General features: G+C 39.6%; 1 long non-coding RNA gene across 4 annotated transcripts; it reads left to right on the forward strand.

The window, feature by feature from the left end:
• Positions 1-2,610: 2,610 nt before the first annotated feature.
• On the forward strand, positions 2,611-6,568 carry LOC128091602 (uncharacterized). Of its 4 annotated transcripts, XR_008211480.1 has the most exons (5): positions 2,615-2,652; positions 3,229-3,419; positions 4,179-4,676; positions 4,791-4,877; positions 5,180-6,567. It is a non-coding gene; the product is annotated as an uncharacterized LOC128091602 (long non-coding RNA). The 4 variants fall into 4 exon arrangements; XR_008211479.1 differs by having other exon boundaries at positions 2,611-2,652; positions 3,346-3,419; positions 4,179-4,877; positions 5,180-6,568; XR_008211478.1 differs by having other exon boundaries at positions 4,179-4,877; positions 5,180-6,568.
• Positions 6,569-11,273: the final 4,705 nt, after the last annotated feature.

The raw sequence follows: 11,273 nt of genomic DNA on the forward strand, positions 1-11,273 counted from the left end.
CCTTTTCTGTATTTCTCTGCCAGTAGCAGAAAGCTTGCCCTAACATCTGGAAAAATTAATTTTCCAAGTTGAAAAATATCATAAGAAACTTCTTAGTTAAATGATTGAAAGCGTCAAAGGGATCACTGAGTTTTTCAGCTGCTGTTCTGTGCTAACTTTTTTGGGTCAATCTTTGCCCAGGCTGAAGCTGACATAATTACAAGACTATGGCCAAATAATTTTTTTTTTCATAAATTATGTTTTGCATTGTGTTTAGTTTTAACTCTTTTTCTTTCTTTTTTTTTTTTTTTTTTCTTTTCTTTTTGATTTGGTAAAAGTCTCCCAAAGTCTCCCATTAACTGCTGCAATGGATTTGCCCAGAGTTATACAGTTAGTACAAATAACTGAAGAGAATGTTTTTGACAACTCCAAGGCATATATTGCTAAGGTAGTTAAAAAATGTAGCACAAGAATTTAGGAGAAACATTCATGCAGTTTGCTGAACAAGTAAGTGTGCTACTTGGATTAGCAAGGAAGCAAAATTTGCATACCCTCCATTTCTCATTTATTTTTTAAACTCATTTAACAAAGGTTAACAAAGATTTTACATCTGTTGGAAAACAAAGAACAGAGAAAAGAGATGTGCTTGACACAGAGAGAAATCTTGAACACATTATTTTCTATAGGCTTTACAAAAATTGGAAAGTGTCTAGAATCATAGAATTACCGGGGTTGGAAGAGACCTCCAAGATCATCTGGACCAACCATCCACCCATCACCAATAGTTCTCACTAAACCATGTCCCTCAACACAATGTCCAAACATTCCTTGGACACTTTCAGGGTTGGTGACTCCAGCCCCTCCCTGGGCAGCCCATTCCAGAGCCTGACCACTCTTTCAGAGAAGTAGTATTTCCTAATGTCCAGCCTAAATCTGTCCTGGCACAACTTGAGGCCATTCCCTCTAGTTCCCTTCTCCTTCTAGAGGCCATTCCCACCAGTTACACGAGAGAAGAGGCCAACCTCCAGCTCACTACGACCTCCCTTCAGGTAGTTACAGAAGGACCAAAGTGATTCCTCTGTGTAGGAAAAGCAGTTTTAACAGAGCTGTGTTTCTGCTCTGTGATGCAGCCTTATCAATCCAACCTGCTTCTCTTGTTCAGTTGAACATAAAGCAGATAGAGAACTGATTATATTGTAGCAAGGAATGGAGTCTGAGTACAAGAAGGAATGTAGCATGCAAATCCATGGGAAATTATATTAATTTGTTCAGATAGTCATGAAATAAATATTTTTTATTAAGATGAGTAATTGCACAGATTTGTTTAAAGACCTCTTTCTCATTTTTTGGTTGAATTGTGTTGAGAGATTCATTCAGTGCTAATAAAAATACTGCAATCCAACATACAGAGCCAAAATGTTTTCCTGAAAAAGATCACACAGTTGTTTTCGGGTGGAGTATGGGTCAGCAAATACAAAGGGTTAGCTGTTATCCAGTATCAAGATGCTTGAATTATCCTGAAATACAAAGCTTAATGTTTAGAAAGAGTAGATAACTAGCAGCATTGATAGAATTGCTGAGAGATGGCTGAGACAAAGTAGTTTGAATTGAGAAGGAAGAGAAAAATCTGTCAGATACAGAAGGTATTGAAAGGTGTTTGGGTATTTTGTTACTAATGCTCAAATAAAAATTTTTGTATGCACTGAAACAACTATGTATTTGGATGGACGGAGAGGAAACTTGTAATTTGACAAAGTCATATGAACTGAAAGATCTGTGTTTTGCATGCTTTTTAAACAAGTGTCACCCTCAAAAAGAATTGGGTGAAGAGCCAGTGATACCAGGAAAGATGGAATTAGCCACTAAGATCTCAGAGACTGTGTGTTTATGTCTTTTATGACTATAATTCGACTTCTTTTCTCAGCCTTACAGAACTGCAATAGAGAATGTCTGCACAATCATTTGAGGGCAGTCACGAGCTTACACTGCCTACTGACTGGGAACCACGTTGCTGTGCTAAACACATTCCTAAGCTAGTACTAAAACACCCTCTGTTAGCTGGGGTTCAGTACCACAATGTCGTAGCATGAGATTTATGCCCTATGAGAGTCCAGGGAAAGAGAACTCATGTTTAGTTGCAAAAAACTCCATAGGCAACTATAGCTACAGGTAGATATTAGCACTTTTATAGAAACAAACCATCTGTTTTACCATGCTTTCCCCAGACCATGCTGGGTTTTTTGGGAGGCAGCAGGGAAGAATATGCCAAATTTTGCATGTCATGTTTTGATAAAATTCTGGTTGCTGCTTAGCAAATATAAAATCAGTTTTAATTGTTACATTTAACTGTTACATTTCCATTGGCAAAAGGCCTGAAAGAACTAGAACAAAAGGAGTTTGACCAAGAGAAATGTATGCACAAAGCTGGATTAGCTCCTTATGAACAGCGTACAACAGAATTGCCAGGTTGGAGTCTGAAGCAATGGCTAAGCACCAGGTGAGAAGGCATAGCTCAGAAAGCTCAGCTGAAAGTAATGCACTTGAGGGATCAGAGGGGGTGGAGCCTGGACCCACCCCTCCTCACCCTACTTTAAGAGTTAGCAGCCAAGGGAGTAGTGTCTTTCTAGACAGGGATTGTACTCCTCTTAAGCTATCATCTGTTGTTGGAAGGGGGTAAGCTGATTTTCATTCTTTGTTGCTTATTGTTTCTCTGTGCTTTTGTCCAATTAGAATGTACTGTCATTGTCTTCTTTTACCATATGCAGATGCTAGCAGTTCTCAGTGCTAGTAATCTTATCTTAAGTAAGTAATGTTGTTGCAAGGGCAACAGACTCTTATGTTCTTATTGGCTAAAACTGCTTGCAGGAGCAAACATGCTCAATGAGTCTCTGCTTCAGACAGTTCTAGCTCTCAGTGTCTAACACAGATACTGGGGAGTGGAGCTAGATAGCTTACCCAAGCACTTCACAGAATCACAGAATGGCCAGGGTTGGAAGGGACCTCAAGGATCATGAATCTCCAACCCCCCTGCCATATGTAGGACCATGAACCTCCACGTTAAATGCTAAACCAGGCTGCCCAGGGCCACATCCAACCTGGCCTTGAACACCTCCAAGGACGGGGCATCCACAACCTCTCTGGGCAGCCTGAGCGCTCTTGAACGCTCCACTTGAACGCTCCTTAGATGTTCTTGTGAGGAGCAACCACATATGTCCTTTAATTATGCATCTCTATCTATCTGTTAATTAGTGATGTAAGGGAACTGTTGTGTCATGGCCTGACCTCGTGATTGAGCACCTAGTGAAGAGGTGGCTGGCCCAGGAAGTACAGGTGAAAGCAATTCATCTGTTCTTCTCCTGTGTCCAGAATGAGCTCATTTAAGCCCTAACTTCTGAAAGAAGCACATTTTGTGGATGAAGATCACTTCCTGAGAAGGAGAGGTCTGTAGCCAGCGTTCCTATCATGAGTTGGTTGAGTGGACTTCTATATGATCATTGATATTCCTAACAACACTTTGCCTGTTATATCTAAGAACTTACTGAAGCAGTTACACTGTTTCAAGGACCTACAAGTGGCATTGCTCTTTTATGGTCTTATCAATGGCACCACTTTTTCTTAATCCTGTTAACAACGTCACTCTTGTGTGAGTGTAGCTCTCTCCTGAAGCTCTATTTATCTTGTGCTGAGGGTTGGACAGACTGGACCTTCATAAGACCATTGTGCTTCAGCCAGATTCTACATACTTTAACTCTTTAATACCATGTGTTAAACATCCCCCATGCCATCTGGAAGCACAGCATATTTTTATTAATCATACTAAAAAGCTGAACTATTTATAGAGAGCAGCAGTTGTGTAGTCAAGAAATAATGACTGAGGGGTCAGGGAAGTTCTTTTGATAGCATACTACTTCTTCAATGTGAACCTGACAGTTTTTCCAGGTAAACACTGGTGCTTACAGCTTCAATAAATTGTTATGCCATCTGAAGTGTTTGGATGTGTATGGAGAAAGGGAATAGTTTATTTAAAAGCTGAAAACGTAAGAACCCAATTCTGATGTCTTTATATCAGTTCTGCTATATTCACCAACAGGAGCTGGCAGGCCCAAGCCAGTACTAGAGGCATCTGCAATTTTGAATACTTCTCTGCAAACTGTTGAAGTCAATTATTTCTTTGTTCTCATCAGGTTTTTTTTCTTTAGGTACAGCCTTTGTGGTTTTGTTGGATGCTGACAGTATTTCCCCAGACCTTCTGAGGATTTGTGCATCTGGGTGGAGCTTCAGAAGACTTTTAATGAAGTTACATAATGTTTTTCTAAGATATCTTACATCATTCAGTCAAAGAATTCTTCAATAACTTAAACTGAAAAGCTCAGTGAAGGAAGACTGCCTTGTTCAAAATATTCCTGGTGAACAGGCTGTATCCTCAAGAAATATGTATCAACGTGGTGCTGCAGCACTCTGCGAGGCCATGTTCTAGCTGGGAAACTTGTCTTGCAGTCTTCAAGTGCAGTTCATGTGCATAAATTTGGTAGGTAAAAACTTCTCAGAGTGTATTTTTACTGCTTGTTAACCAATTCAGAAGAAGTGGTAAACACAAAAGTTCCTCTATTATCAGACCATCAGAGACCTTGAACGTTAGGAGGCATGAACTTCAGCCTGAGGGCTGGTCCCTGAGGGGTTGCTTACCTTATGTTAATGTAGGTTGCTTTGCCCTTTTCTTTCAGGGGACCGTTTGCATTCTGATGGTAGAAAATAAAGGATGGTGTTGATGTCAGAGTCGTTAATAATTTGTCACTCATTATTTTATGTAGTGAACCTGATATACATCCAGTATGCCCAGCTGTCCTGATGCTCCAAGTGATGCTTCTGACAGGTGGGATTTTTGTGTCCCCCACCAGGTGGGTATACTTGCATGTCACACTTCAGAGCCACCTGGCAAAAAACCCTCTTCTGCTCTTGTGCACCTTCAGGGACAGCATAAGGTGCTAACTCCTCAAGCAGTTTGGGAACTTGTTTTGTTTAATCCAATTCTAAACTCCATTGTGGCTATACTGCTGCAGTGGCTTCATTTGTCATGAAACTAGTCTTTATCTGAGACTGACTCTGGAAATTTGACTTCTGGAAAAGTGAGAAAACAGTTATGATAAAGCACTTGTTACTTCAGGGAAGATGTGTGGTTCACAAGATTATGTCTTCACAGGATCACAAAACTACGGAATAGCTGAGGTCGGAAAGAATCTCTGGGTCCATCTGGTCCAAACTCTACTCAGAGTACTACTGGGCACTCGGAGCAGAGCACCCAGGCCTGTTTCCAGGCAGCTCTAAAGATCTCCAAGGAAGAAATGTCACAGCCTGTCTGGGAAGCCTGTGCCAGTTTTGTCATCTTTCCCATTATTTGTTTGAATCGTTTTTAATAGAATGCTACCTACTTGTATTTAACATAATTCAGTTAGGCCAAAAATGACATCACTTATTACTAGGCATGAGTTCACAAATAAGAATATGAAATGACTGCTGATCCAGTTTTCATAATCAGGTTCAAAAACATTCATATATTTTTGATGCAAAGTGCTTACTTATCTTTTCCCTGCTGCAGTGAAATGTAGTTCTTAAATGTATTGAGAGAAGTGAAGTATTTATCACTAAAGATTTCATTATTTCTTCCTGACATCAAATCAAGTTCTTTCCTCTTCAATAGCACCATGAAATAATTAATTCTTTCCTGAAGAAAAGGGAAAAAAATCAAAGAGTTTTACATCTAGGCTAGCTGGAGGTTTTTACAAAGGGCTGTGCCTACTCAAAGATCTAAGTGGAAAGAAACTTCCTGAAGGCTAAGGCTTGAGAGACTACTTTGAGGGGGAAAAAATTATTCCACAGATTTATTCTCTTTTTTTCATTGGATTTTGCATAAATATCTGTCTTATTTTATTATTCTGTTAATTATACTGCTGATTATACTATAAATATATCTATTATTTTCTATAGAAAAGATAGCATTTGAATTGACTCCTTTAAATGTCACTAGTTAGATAAATTTTCAGGTACTGCTGAGACTTCTCAGCTCACGAGTGTAGTTTTTAAGACTGCTTCTGCAGTTAATGGTCACAGAAAATGAATTTCCTTTTGTGAGGCTGTGAATCAACAGTAAAATGCAACTGCTGCTGGAAAAGTCCAGGCTGTGCTGTGATGGTTTCTGATTCTCCTGTGAGTCTTTCAAAGGAGATGGGCAAATTTGTGTTTGAATAAACTATCTAAGGAAAGATGGAAAAGAAATTATTTTTATCCAGTGTTTACAGGATGAGCCTCTAAGAAGAAGTGCATTGATAGATGGTTACTTGCTCTCTAACTTTTTAGGAATAAAGAATCCTAATTAGTTGTAATTCAACATTTCTTTTCTACAGCAGCTATTAAAGAAGATTGTTCCCAAAAGAAAAGTTTAAAAAATACATATAGCCTTGTCTTCTATTTTACTGCACCCCACTAAAAATTGAAAAGTCCAAGAAAGTAGTAGAAAATGTGCATTGTGGGAGGTATTCAGATAATCCTCCTGCAATCAGGAAGAGTTTGAGATGCTGTATGGAGCTGACCTGTGCAAGAGTCTGGCTTAAGCAGTCTGAATTCCTGCAAGTCCTGTCTTTGTCCACCAATAAAAGAAATGGTGCAGTGTAACTTGGTGCCTCCTGTTTAGTAGACACATGCTACCTAGGCTGCTCTCTTGTGCCAGAGTGAAGGTTATTCATCTGAGCTGGATGTTGGCCCATAAAAACCTATATTATAATAACAGATGCTTTCCATAGCTAGTCTAATCCTCACCACAGTTTAGCTGTGTTACTGTCCCATTCCGGATATATTTATCTTAGTGGAATGGCAGGATATCTTGTGATATCCTGTGCACACAAACATAATGTTATTAGAGCAAATGCAATGGCAGCAGCATTAGTAATAACTATACTGTAAACCAGTGTAAGAGAGCATCCACAACAGACCCAATATTATGCATACTGTATGCAATGACCATAACCTGTAGAGGAGTTCCTCTTCTTTATGTGCATATATGAAGAGTTATGCAGCAGGATCTTAACAAATTCCAAAAATTTTGAGAACTGAAATCATTATTTGACATGATGAAATGTAATGGCAGGTAGTAAGATTCCTGTTACTACCCTCTCCTGCAGTAACATTCATGATGTACTTCTGCACCCCGTAAGCAAGGAAAACATTATTAAGCATAAGAGGTGCAATGAGCCACAGTCATCAATTGTCATAAAGTGAGAAATCCAAATGTGAAACAAACAAGGCAAATAATCCAAAGTGTGAGACTTGTTCTGAAGAGAATGAATGATGCTTTTAGCAATGTTATTGTTCTGAGGCATGTACCATTAGAATACCTCCTTCTGTGACAAGATGGCACACGCTGTACCATACTGGATCAGTTATGATTCTAAATAACACCTGAAAGCCAAATGCCAAGTGCCTGGATGATGCATTTGATTCACACCTAATGATCTGAACTTCACACCATTGAATCTGGGCCAAACACACATTAGAAACGCTGTCAGGTTTCTTCCAGGCCTAACACAAGCAGCAACTACACCAGAACTGAAGAACCAGCAAGATTTTCACCACGTGGGGGCAGAAAATTCACCCATCAGTTAATCCTGGATTTACTTGAACTCTGAAATATAAGCAAGTATGACTGGATTCTGCATGTCTTTCCCTTTCACATTTTAACATACACAGAGGTCCATTACAATCTGAAAAAAAAAAGGTCCAGTTGTTCTTTCTGCCTGCTTTATTGTATCTGAATTTAGCATCTCAGCACATGAAAGCAATGCTAAACAGCCACTAGTCTGCCTGCATTGCTTTAAAAGCCTACAAAATCATATCTGTTTATTTTCAGCAACTTTCATTTCTATCTCCACTGGGATTCAGTTGAAGCTTTGCTCAGCAGTGGCTCAAGCAGAAAGGATCTCTGCTGTGAAATTTCTCTCTGACGGTGATTTATTTCTTTGCACCCTCTGGTGGATTTTTGGACTAAGTGCAACAGTTTCCAAGATTGCTTCACTCTATGTTGTAGTGAGGTGGTGGAGGTGTAACTTGCAAATGTTTCTGGGATGATGCAGAAGGTAGCACCCGTCATCAGATCATTTACTAATCTAGAGCGACACAAATCCTTCTGGTGTGACAGAAATCCTGCTTTTTACTTCAGGTTGTTACTCCATCATCCCGATCACAGGCCTTTTCATAAATGCACAGGGAAAGTACAAAAAGAAATCTGACAAAACTGTATTTATAAGAGGAAAAAGAATTCAGTCAAGGCTTAACAAGTGCTTTAATCAGGATATTCTACAAAGCTTGCCAGAGGTATGTGCCAGCTAAAAGCAACTTTCGACCCCTATTTTTGGCTTCATTGACTCTTGGCACTCAAACAACTTGCTGGCTCAGCACTCCAATGAAGCCGACCAATTGAATCAGATTGTATTTAAGTGTTCTTGGAGGAGGACAGCCATCATCATTAGATGATTAAAAAATCTTAGACTCAGAAGTAGTGTAACAAATGCATGTCGAACTAATTGACTGTAGAGCACAGGTCAAGGAATAGCTTACGCAATCGAGGAGGAAAAAAGCATGGAAAGACATACACGTCCCCATGGGAATGCATGACATTACAGAACAAGTCATGTCTTCACTCTCTGCTTATGAATCCTGGAGCTGGTGACTGCGGTGAAATGGTTTAATGTCTCAGCTGCTGAAAACAGCAAACCAGAGAGGATCTGATTAGACAAGTTCTGCAAGCTCTGCCAGATGCTGAATGTTGCTCAGTAAAAACCTGGACTAACTCCACCAAAGTCAGTGGAGTAATTAGGAGAAAATAGGGTTCCTTTAGCCCAGAGTCATGTCCTTCCTGCACTTCATGTTATATTGAAACAGCAAGATACCATGCTTGGTGCTTTGAAAAACTTTCTTTATGCAACTGTAAAGTATTGCTGCACACCCAGATGGTCTCTGGAGATGTGGAAATGAATTCACAGTACCAATGGGACTCATCCTTGGTGAATATCCCTACGTAAAGGGCAGAGCTCTCAGGATGGTGGCTGATTTTTTTGCGATACCAGAGATGCCTCAGGAGATGGCACCAGTGGAACTCAGGCTGTTAGTGAAGCTGTCACCATGCTGTGGCTGTGACAGAGATAAACAACTCCTTGGGAGAGCCCAAAGCTGCAGGAAAGCTCAGAACAGGCTGAAAGTCCTTCATTTCTCTTCAGCCCAGAACATTTTCATCACTTCAGGCATAGATTTCAGGACATTTTCTGAAACAGAAATACTCTGCCCTCTGCCCTCCTCTCCACACCCACGTCCACATTTATACAGGGAGCAAAGGCTTGCACTCCTCCCCTCCCAGATCCACAGCATTTTTTATGAGAGGCAAAACAGTATTTGAACTTTGCAGCGTGGCAGGAAAATCTCTATCTCCTGTCTTTTGTTGGGTCATATCATTCCGATATTAGGTGCCAAGTCTTTTTCCCACCTAGACATCTGTGAGAAAGACCTCACACAATCAGGTTGCCCTCTCCCATGAAGGCTTTTCCAGTAAGACGCTCCCTTTTTGGATCTATGTGGGACACAATGGAGGCTTTTCAGAAAGCATTTCCCATTTCCCTGCTTCTTACGTGGAAAGTTGTAGTTTCTCTGCCTTGCCAGTCCCTGAGCACTGCTCAGTGGAAAATGCTGCATAGATAGGGCCTCCTGGAAGGAATATTCAGACTGCAGAAAAAGCTGATAGATGTTCTGGAAAGTGGGTTTATTTTTAAATGAAGATCTCTGTGGTGTTTCTATCTGATCCATGAGATATCTCTCTGTTTATTACTGAAGTTCTAACCCAAGAAAAACTCCTCCTGAACTCATTTTCACAAAAAATGCGGATTTCTGCTATTTCTGAAATGGTAATAAGTGTTTTTCTACTTTTGCGGTTGGTGTTTATTTGGTTTATTGGGTTTTTTGTTTGTTTGGTGATTTTTTTTTAAACATATATTTTTAAGTTGATCCAACATACAGATGCAGAGCATTATATGCTACGAATCCATCTTGAAAACACCTTTGCTCACATTTAGATTTGTGAGCGGTCAACTTTAAAAATAGATTCATTTATCAAGCTTGCATCTACATCTGAACTCAGGGTAAGGATTTGGCTCTGGTAACAGCATAGTTTCTGCTGTAACAGTCTTGCCTATGATGGGAAGGACTTTCTTTGATCTGTTATAAACTGATCAAGGCTTAATAGTCATCTAGGAAGGTCTTGGTTCATAATTCATTTTTACAGCTCTCTGATTTCCTTTCATTTGTTTTGGGTTTGTCTTGGGTATGAGGCCCCTGAAACAGTTTTAAACTTTTCCACAAAATTCCGAATGTAAAATCCTCTTGAAGCAATCCAGTTTCTGTGTTATCATGATTAATCAGATTGTGATTCTCTAGCAAGGCCATCCCAAGGCCACAGCAATTAAGAAGCCTGCGTCCTTTCATGGTTCCTGTTTTGTATTTGTTTTTATATACTCCCAGTAACTACCAAGTCATTTCAGTTTAATCACTGCAGCTCTTTAGTACTCTTCCCTCCACCTCCAAAAAAGAATTCTTTATGAACTTTTTGTCCCCATGCGCTAATCTGTTTCTGTGACCTGAATAGCGTTTATCCCCTGGTCATAAATGAAATCTGTATTTCATCACATTCATCACTCTGTTCGTGCTACGGCCAAATAACTGCACTCCTACAGCTTCAAATGATGGCACAGAAGAGAATTGTTAGATATGCACATTCCAGCTATCCCACATCTGCCAGGTCTGTTGTGGGCAAAAATGAGGAAACTGGAGCCAAAAAACAACCCTGCTTTGTGTGTATGTTTTATTTTAAACCATTCTGAAGCCAAGAATGTGAAGATCAACCAAATGCTGACATGCTAGTAATATTTTGTTTTACACAGATCTATAAATATACTTATCACTGTTTAAACTACAACCGAATATACTGTAGTCATAAGAAACACACATGTTCTAGAAGACAGATAGAAATAATTATATGAAACAAAGACTGGAAACACTTTCTTTTTCTGGGTGGGGTTAGATTTCCTATAAAACTTGATTGGGGAAAATCTTCCATTCCTTATGCAGGTGTGTTTAATGGGAGTTTTCTCCAGGATTGGGCCCAAACACAAATACATTATCTCTACCTTTAGTTTACAACTTTTCTGCAGACTTCTTTTATTCTGGAGCTGCTTCTAAGCTGTCTATAGCCATGAATA

Source organism: Tympanuchus pallidicinctus, unplaced genomic scaffold (genome assembly GCF_026119805.1).
Source record: "Tympanuchus pallidicinctus isolate F22 unplaced genomic scaffold, pur_lepc_1.0 scaffold5, whole genome shotgun sequence".
NCBI classification, from domain to species: Eukaryota; Metazoa; Chordata; class Aves; order Galliformes; family Phasianidae; genus Tympanuchus; species Tympanuchus pallidicinctus.